This window comes from Pteronotus mesoamericanus, unplaced genomic scaffold (genome assembly GCF_021234165.1).
Source record: "Pteronotus mesoamericanus isolate MK-2021 breed Mesoamerican mustached bat unplaced genomic scaffold, CSHL_Meso_final contig_246, whole genome shotgun sequence".
Taxonomy (NCBI): Eukaryota; Metazoa; Chordata; class Mammalia; order Chiroptera; family Mormoopidae; genus Pteronotus; species Pteronotus mesoamericanus.
In genome coordinates this window covers 859,943-867,067 of record NW_026555104.1, presented here as the reverse complement: position 1 = coordinate 867,067, position 7,125 = coordinate 859,943, and the positions used below count along the sequence as shown (strand labels likewise).

The window sequence follows — 7,125 nt, the reverse complement described above, 5'->3', positions numbered from 1 at the left end:
ACCACAAGAACGAGTTTCTCACAACGTCCTCTTACGCGATGTCATCATCGCGCCCCGCCCCTACGTTCCGCGGGCTCGCGACCGTAGCTGTGTGCTTTGCGATCCGCCCCTAAAGGCGGCAGCGTGCGCCTGCGCCCTTCTGCGCCCTTGGCCTGAACCTCGGGCCGACCTGGGTGCGCCTGCGCTAGGCTCTCCGTGACCCGCTGACGGGCACTGCGTGGTCAGCTTGCGGGCAGTCTCTATTGGTCTGCTGGATTTTTTTGGAAGGGTTTCTGCCCTGGCTGCACGTTACGCGGGTTGGGGAACTTTAAACAAAATTCCATTGGCTGTTATCCCCAAAATTCTCGTTTTGTTTACCTGGGCAAGCCCTGGCGTCTGCATCTTACAAAGTTCCTCTACACCTTCCTCTGCCGCTGGCGTTGAGCACTCGCAGAGCGTAAGGTCCTCCTGCACCCCACCTCAACCTTCCTGTCCCTTACAGCCCCTTCTTTCTCTTTCTTTCCTGCATTTACTCCAGACACGATAATTTGATAACCTCTTATGTGCTGTGGGCTAGTTGGGGATTCCAGGGTAAACAGGCTTTTCTTTAAATTCGCCCTTCCACACCACTCATCTACATGTATTTTCCTCATCTCTTTTCTTCCGGATTACAGGGAAAATACGGAGACTTCTGGTCAAGATGGCAAGGTAGGTAAATGTGTTACTTGCATCCTCCCATAGCCACATCAAGATTACGACTAAACTATAGAACAGGGATCGTTCAGAGGCACCCGAAATCTAGGAAAATGAAAACCGTTTGGCTAAGGATTTAAAGAACAAGCCACATGCAAACTGGTAGAAGGAGCAGAGACGTGGAATGGGCTGGTCCCACACCTTGGCAGATAAAAATTGAGAGGGATATCTTGGCTGCTGAGGTCTCCCTGAGGTGAGAAGTGTCCCAGCCCGTCATCAGCCCCTCCGCCCCCCGCACCGCCCCCCACCCCCAGAGAATTCCAGTGCCAGAAAGAGAAGTCCCCATAACTTCTGGCTGTAAAAACTAGTGGGGATTTTGGCTTCTGGAGTTACAGACAGTTCTTAAAGGGCTTGCTCACAGACTTACTCAGACTCCATGCTTCTGAGTTCATCCCTTTGAGCTCCAGCACTGGGGCAGCAGCTAGAAAGGCACCAGGGATGTATGGGGAGGAATGAATTGTCTGGCATTAGGGACAGAGCTGGAAGGGCTTTCTGCCAGACAAAATTGTTGGCAGAGGCCATTGTTCCTTTTTGGAGACCACCCGGCAGAGCTGATAGATGGATTCCATGTTTGAGTCTCCATCAACCTGGATACCATCCAGGTGGTTCCCTGAGAACCAGCCTCACCCAACTTTTGGGCTCAGCTCAAGCTGTTTCCAGTGGCTTTTATATAGGAAGGCCTGTCTTCGCTCATGCTTCAGACTTTCCTAAACTCTCTCAAACAAGCAGCATTTGGCCTCAGTGTGCCTCATCCTTCTTGCTAAGTGGCTCTGGGTCAGGCACCAGAAACAGCCAGCCTTGGTTCACAGCTTGGGCTCTCCTGGGCACGTCCACGCCCAGCACAAGTAGCAGCCGTCTGTGGATCGCTTTGTAGCTCATGCCGGGTGGCCCTATGCAGAACACAGGCAGCAGCTGACATTGGCCTGAACCTCTGCAAGGCCCCAGAGCCAGCACACCTGGTGGACAGCTTCAGGCAATATTGAAGTACCTGCACAAACGATACCTTCAAGGGGTACGCTGAGGGGACATTGAATCCCTGCTGAAGTAAGTCTTGGTTTGTAGGGTGGGCCTCTGCACAGCTGGTCTTTCACAGTGGTTGGTGGTCACAGCCAGTCCTTGATGATTGGCCTAGGGTAAATCCCTCCCATTGATGTGCCAACAGCAATCAAGGCTCAATTACAACAGGAGGGTATGCACAGCCCGCATGTGGCGGGGACACACCTGGTGTGCCAGGCTTGTGTGATCAAGGAGGCTGTACCACTGGACTCTACAAAACACCTACTGCATAAGGCCACTCTACCAAGCCTGGTAGATGTAGCAGCTCTACCTAATACATAGAAACAAATGCAGGGAGGCTGCCAAAATGAGGAGACAAACATGTTCCAAATGGAAACAGAAAAAACTCTAGAAAAAGAACTAAACAAAATGGAAGCAAGCAATCCACTAGATGTGGAAGTCAAAACGCTGATTATAAGGGTGCTCAATGAGCTGAGAGAGAACTTCAACAGTATAAAAAGGAACATGGAGACCATAAAAAAGAACCAGTCAGAAATGAAGGCTATATTAACTAAAAGAATAATTTACAGGGAATCAACAGAGTAGATGAAGCTGAGAATTGAATCAGTGATTTGGAATATAAGGAAGCAAAAGACACCCAATCAGAACAGCAAAAAGAAAAAAGAATGAAAAAGTAAATGAGAGTAATGTAAGGAGCCTTTGGGACAACTTCAAGCTTACCAACATTCACATCATAAGGGTGCCAGAAGGAGAAAAGAGAGCAAGAAATTAAAAAACCAAATTAAAGAGGCTCACACCAAGAAACAATTCAACTGTGAGATTAAAGACAGAATCTCTTGCTTTTAGCAACTAAAAAAGCAGAAAAAGCAGGTAGTTACCTACAAGGGAGTTAAGGAAGTTTCCATAAGACTGTCAGCTGATTTGTCAACAGAAGCTTTGCAGATCAGAAGGGAGTGGCAAAAAATAAAGTGATGAAAAGCAAGGACCTATAACTAAGATTACTCAGCAAAGCTATCATTTAAAATGGAAGGAGAAATGGAGCTTCCCAAACATGAAAAAAACTAAAGGAGTTCATGACCACAAAACCAGTATTACATGAAATGCTCAAGCATCTTTAAGAAGGGGGGGAGATAAAAAATATGAACAATAAAATGGCAGGAAATACATATCAACAATTGAATCTAAAGAAATGAAGAAGCAGAACAGAACAGACACACAGATACAGAAAACATTGTGACAGTTGCCAGATGGTGGGGCAGTGGCGGGGGGCGGGGGGGGGAGAAAAGAGAAGGGATTAAGAAGTACAAATTGGTTGTTACAGAATATTCCTTTTGGGGCGTAAAGTACAGAATAGGAAATATAGTCAATAACATCCTAATAACTATGGTATCAGATGGGTAGGAGATTTATTAGGATGATCACTTAGTAATATAATGTCCAATCACTGGGGTATACTCTGGGAACTAAATAGTATTGTATGTCAAGTGTAATTTTAAAAGCTGAGTTAAATAAAGAGAAAACAGATATAACAAGGTCCCTAAATACAAAATAAGATGGACATTTTAAAAATCCTAAAGCTAGGTTTTGGATGAAGATTTAGAGACTTTCTGGCTTCTTGCACAATAAATATCTTTCTGTTTCTTGCATGTGAAGGTGCTGCATTTGTGGTTTTAAAGTACACAATTTCATTTTCTTTTTGGACACATAATACCTGTTCATTGTAAAACTGTAAAATATGGATAAACCAAACAAAAAAAAACAAATTGAAATTGACTATAATCCTACCACTTAGAGTTAAGCACTATTAACATTTTGGTATTTTTTAAATCTCTCTGTGTCACTGTTTTACTACCTGTAGATCATGAATCATCCAGGAAATGCTTTCCATTAAAGCTAAGACACTATTAGTGAATAATAATTTATGAATAATGACTGCTATAAGAATTATTAGTTCAGTCTCAACCCTTGAGTACACAACTTTTTATCCCTTATAGCCATTTTCAAGGACCTTAATGACCTCAATGTCTTTAAGGCTTGTAACATGGCTTTACTATTGATAGCTTTCTCTAAATTTCTGCAGAAACACATTCAGGTAAGCAGACTCATTGGCTGGCTCGAGTACACATCTTTTTATATTTTGTGTGACATGGAAAGTATACATAAGTCACTTCTGCATACCAAAGTACAATGGTGGTTTCTGGAGGAAAACATTTGTGTGATGTTTGAGTTGCAGGCTAAACCAGCTGCTTTTTCACTGGAACAGTTTTTACCTGAAAAAATGATTGGCAAACTAAGATTATTCAGACCTGATCACACTTGGTTTCTTTCTCCAGAGCAGCTCCATTCTCAGGCTGACATCATCACAGCACACGGTTCTGTGGAAGGGGCAGGGCATCTCACTCTCAAAGGCCTTAATAAGCCCTGGCTGGGCTGCTCAGTTTGTTAGAGCACCATCCCAATACCCGAGTATTGTGGGTTCCATCCCAAGTGAGCGCACGAACAAGAATCAGCTGGTTAATGCTTGAATAAGTGGAACAACAAATCAATGTTTCTGTCTCTCTCTTCTCTCTCTCTCTTGCTCTCTAAAATCAATTTTTTTAAAAGATTTATTTATTTTTAGAGAGAGGGAAAGGGGGGAAGAAAGAAACACCGATGTGTGAGAGAGACATTGATCAGCTGCCTCTTGCACACCTCCAACTGTGGACGCACTCTGCAACCCAGGTTACATGTGGCCTGACTGGGAAGTGAACTGGCAACCTTTTGGTTCACAGGCTTGCCTCAATCTACTAAGCCACACCAGCCAAGGCTAAAACCAATTTTTTTTTTTTTTTTTTTAAAAAGGACTCAGAGGCCCTGGCTGGTGTCGTTCAGTGGATTAAGTGCTGACCTGCAAACCAAAGGGTCGTTGGTTTGATTCCGAGTCTAGGGCACATGCCTGGGTTGTGGGCCAGGTCCCCAGTAGGGGACATGCAAGAGGCAACCACACATTGATGTTTCTCTCCCTCTCTTCTCCATCCCTTCCCCTCTCTGAAAATAAATAAAATATTTAGGAAAGAAAAAAGGGCTCAGTAGGCCCTGACCAGTATGGCTCAGTTAGTTGAGCGTCATCCTGCTAAATGAAAGGACGTTGGTTCCATTCCCCGTCAGGGCACGTGTCTGAGTTGCAGGTTTGAGATCACATCGATGTTTCTCTCCCTCTCTTCCTCCCTTATCTTCTCTCTAAAAATAAATAAATGAAATCTTTTAAAAAACAAAAGGTCTGGGTAGACGTTTTATTGCACTGTGTTACATCTTCATCACCAAACCTATCCCTGGACTAGGGTAGAATTTGTGGTTTTAAAGTACACAATTTCATTTTCTTTTTGTACAATCTGACCTGTACTGATTGGCCTAGGTCAGACGCCCTCTCCTGAATATCCAACCCGTAATAGCTAAGAGTGGCTGTGCATGGTTCCCCAGGGCAACCTTGTATCTTTCAAAGGTAACTTTCACTTTTGACATTATATTTGTTTCAGGTTTTTTCAGATGCAAGTCCTAAATGGTTAAGAGCATGCATTGGTCCTGGAACCAGACAGCCTGGGTCTGTGAATCTAGACAGGTTACTTAACCACTTGTGATTTCAGTCTCCTATGAAATGGAACAGATGCTAATACTACCTTGCAGAGTTATGAAGATTAAGTGTATTAATATGTATACAATGCAACATACAGATGTATCATAGAATTTTACACTTGAAACTTATTAACCTATGTTACCCCAATAAAGTACTTTTTAAAAGATTAAATGTTTTAATACATGTGAAACAACACTTCTTGGCATATAGTGGAGGGTGCATGGTTCCCCAGGGCAACCTTGTATCTTTCAAAGGTAACTTTTACAGTTGACATATTTCTGTTTCAGGTTGTTTTCAGGTGCAAGTCCTGAATAGTGGTTAAGTGCATGTGAAGTTATATAATTGTAACCTTCAGAGTAGGGCAGGCTGTTCATTAGAGTTTTCCTGTTTTCTCTACAATTGTCCTATTCAGATTTCTAGGACTATTTCAGTTCAGAACAGAGCCTCCTTTCCTACCTCTAATCATTAAACAAAAGGCACAGCCTTCCCAACAAGTTGAATTTAGGTCTCATGCCTTTCCCTGAACCATTCAAAGTAGCAAGAGAATGCCCTGCAGTGACTGGTTTAGGGTGAATTCTTTCCACATTTTTGTGGTTGGGGGATGGGATTACCTGATGGGGTAGGTGGGAGTAGAGTCAACCTCCTGGGAACACCTTGGCTCCACCCAATGAGTGACGCTGGCATAAACGCCAGCAAGAATGGACAACCTTCGATGTTTGAATTTATGTATAGCAAAAAAGAAAACCAATATAACTTTTCTAAAGGTCCCCTTTTTAGAATACAGGAAAATTGCAGAAAGAAAATGACCCATAATCCCGATGCTCTGATAATCACCATTGGTACTTAAAAAAAGTAAATGTACATGGCAAAAAAAAAAAAAAAAAAAAGCAAATATTCAGAAAGGTGTAAAATACAGTATAGAATTACTGGAAAGATTGGCAAAACTTCAACACGGACTATATACAGGGGTGGACATAATTAGGATTGAAGTTGTAGTACAAATAACTAATACAATAATAAATAGTAAGACAAAGGTAAACTTTCGCATAGTCACCACTGTAAACCTACTTTTGCCCACCCCTGTATACACACAGTTGTGGGGGGCGGGGAAGAGTAGAAAATGCGGCAAAAATGTTAACATTGGGCAAATCTGGGTAAAGATTTGCAATTTTTCTGTAAATACAGATTTTAAATACGGAAAATAAAGAGTCAAGAGAAACAGGCATAATAAACCTTTTGTTGCCATATTTGTGGTTTCTATGCAGTCTTTTATGACGCAAGCTGAAAAAAAAAATGCCACACATATTTGCCTAGTCCCTCCCCTCCTTAATGGCCAGAAAGCTCTCCCAAGTTCCTTCTGTGAAATACGTATACAGTATGTCTTTATACCAATATTTTAAAAGAGAATAATTTTGGGGAATCACTGGCAGAACTTGGTTAAGGCAGCCGCCGAAGAAAAGGACCGGCGACTTTGTAAGAACACGTAAACCCATTGCAAAGGCCGGAGTCTGGGGCTCAGGCGGGGGTGAGAAACGGCCCTTCGCGCTACTTGCCGGGATTTGGAGTCTTCCCACTGCGAATTGGTAGGAGCTCAAGGATTGCCTAGCTGCTCCCTCATCTCGCGATATTATCCTCTCCGATGAGGCTCTATGACCCCCACCCAACAACGTGTTTTTCAAATTCACCAATAGACGCACAACGTAGGCTCAAACCAGCCAATCGGAATGCGGAGCCACCGGGAAATTTAAATCGCGCCGGCCGGC

The 7,125-nt window shown here is 43.2% G+C and overlaps 1 non-coding gene across 1 annotated transcript; it reads right to left on the bottom strand.

Annotated features, from left to right (window-relative positions):
- Positions 1-3,735: 3,735 nt before the first annotated feature.
- On the bottom strand, positions 3,736-3,865 carry LOC129070384 (small nucleolar RNA SNORA33). Its single transcript, XR_008529124.1, has one exon. It is a non-coding gene; the product is annotated as a small nucleolar RNA SNORA33 (small nucleolar RNA).
- Positions 3,866-7,125: the final 3,260 nt, after the last annotated feature.